This window comes from Hordeum vulgare, chromosome 3H (genome assembly GCF_904849725.1).
Source record: "Hordeum vulgare subsp. vulgare chromosome 3H, MorexV3_pseudomolecules_assembly, whole genome shotgun sequence".
NCBI classification, from domain to species: Eukaryota; Viridiplantae; Streptophyta; class Magnoliopsida; order Poales; family Poaceae; genus Hordeum; species Hordeum vulgare.
In genome coordinates, this window is record NC_058520.1 from 350,359,824 (window position 1) to 350,362,396 (window position 2,573).

Sequence of the window (2,573 nt, forward strand, 5' to 3'; positions counted from 1 at the left end):
AGGCGGTCAGGGCCACCGTCGATGATGTGGTGGCCCGGAGGCACAAACCGCTCGGGGTCTCGCTCGAAGTTGGCCATGTCTGGGAGAGTAGCAGGAGGAGGAGGCGTCAATGGCGGTGGCTCTGATGGAGTCCTGGGAGGTGATGAGTGCGATAGGACAGGGAGGAACTGTTCGGCAGGCTGTGCGGCTTCCCCAAGATGAGCAGAGGTTCCCGAGAAATCAGCGACATGAGAGGTGGTGGGGCTCTTACGTTTCCAAGTAAGACAATTATCATGCATAAAAAAAAAGCACAGTTAGATTTGGCATGGCCCACACTGCCGCAGGAAGAGCATATCGGCGAAGCCGTGCAGTTGGGAGCTAGATGCCCATGTTCAGAGCAGATCGTGCAGGAAAATAACTCCTGAACCATGCCATTGATAAAATCATCAAATTGCTGATGGGCTTCTTGCGAGGAAGGAATATCCGGACCCATCGAAGATGAGGCCACTGATGGCCCATTAGGGTAAGCAGGGGCATGCCCGCAGTCGAAGCCCTCCGTCACCAACATTTCCAAAGATTTTGAAATCCCGCTCGAAGGGGAGGGTGACACCGAATCAGCACAAGGAGAGGAAGAAACCTCGTTAATCTCGCTGATATGAGTTTGAGTGCCACACAAGACGGGAGGTGACATCGGCCGACAAACTGTCCTGAAAGTAATATGTGGCGCCGCTGTCGTCCATCGGAGTTCAACCAGCGGTGGTGTACTAATAATGACATGCTCCTTTAGAGGAACGGAATAACCAGCATTTTGCAGCATCAAAAGCTCATCCTGCGTGAGAGGGCACCGATAACCTTTGCAAACTTCGTACTACTGGAGGGTTGCAAAAGAAAGCTTCTTGCGTGTAGATGATCCAGATTTAAAAGATGATTTTTCGGGCCTGGAATGCATTGCCATCAGACCTAGTGCAGCTCTTCGCTTAGAGGGGCTAACCAATATCCATTCAGCATCACACTGTTTCTTCCATAGAGAAAATTCCCGATGCCAATTCGGGCCACCATTACCCCATAGATGAAAGAAAAACTTAAAACTGGGACACTTATAAGAACGAAAATACAGTATATGAAAACCAACTTGCTTGCAAGAAACAATGAAAGAAAAAAACGAATATGTGATCTTAGTGACCATAAGATCAATGGTTGAACCCCCAATGGCAGACTCGAGCAATGTAGCAACTGAATCTTCCGAGAGACAGAAAGCATGACGACCAAAAGATACCATCATGATGAAAGGTCGACGATGATTCATCGGGTGCACACAGAAGCCATAGTGATAGAAAACGTCATCCGAAAAAGTCGCACCAGGTGAAAAATCAAGATCCAACGTGGAGCCACCCATGCAGGCCATGAAAAGCACGTACGGGATCGTGGGAGTGCATCTGAGATGATGCTCGAAGCAAGAGAGGTGCACGCTGGCTAGAAATCCAGATCGCCATGGAGTCACCGGTGTGGGAGGTGGGAGGAGGGAGTCGCCATCCCCCTTGTATGCAACTTCGTAGTGGTCCTTGGCTTGTGCATATGACGATTTTTCTGCTTTCTACTGCATTACCCAACAGCTTGATCATGTGTCGGTGACTACACAATAATCGACACCACCTCCTACTGTGGCTGATTGGGTCCTTGGCACTTAGAGGGCGTGAACACTATATCAATTGGCCAAACCACGAGCGAAGAACTACTTAAGAAAAGTATAAAAAAATCAACAATGTACATATCGACATGGCGACCTTCTTTGGCTCTCGACCATGCCTCCTCGCGAACTTATACGAGTTGGTCTCCCCAAATCATGCAATCGGCTTATGAATCATTGTTGAGGGTGTAGGGTTCTTCGCCGCTGGCTTTACCAGAATGACGCCCAACTATTTGGCATTTGACACCTCATATGCCACGTCGGGTCGAAACCAAGAAGCTACGGAGGCCCCGTCACTACGCTTCCTCTTCTGAATGGATGCGGCTGGAGGATAGATATCTTCTTTAATTTTTTCTTGTCTCTCTCCTCCACATATGCAAAAATGTCATGTAAACAGGTTTATACATCGCGATTGCACTTGCTTCAAGGGGCAAAAAATACAAGAGTGTGCTATAAACCCGCCTACATAACTTTTTTTATTACGAAAAGAGAGAGGCAAAGAAATAGAGGAGGAGTGAGCTATCATGCAAAATTCAATGTCTATGCTTGCTCCTAGGTGAAACACATCAAATGAGAGAAATAAATAAAAAGAACTAACTAAATAGTCAATGTTATAACCTACTTTCTTATATGAATAATTAGTAAGACCGACTCTTGATGACAAGAAGTTTTATATAGCTAGATATTATCTCGGAAATGCCCTTTGGTTCCTTTGTGCATCTACACCTTATAAAGGAGTGAAATAATCAAAAAAAGTTTATAAAGTTTGTTTAGAATAAACCTGACTTTCTTTTTGCACTAGTATATAGTTTTCCAAGAATAAAAAATGAACATTGACTTCATGGCGATTTTTTATTGCTATTACGAGTCACTATTCACTCTTTGTGCATCTACACCTTATGTGTGG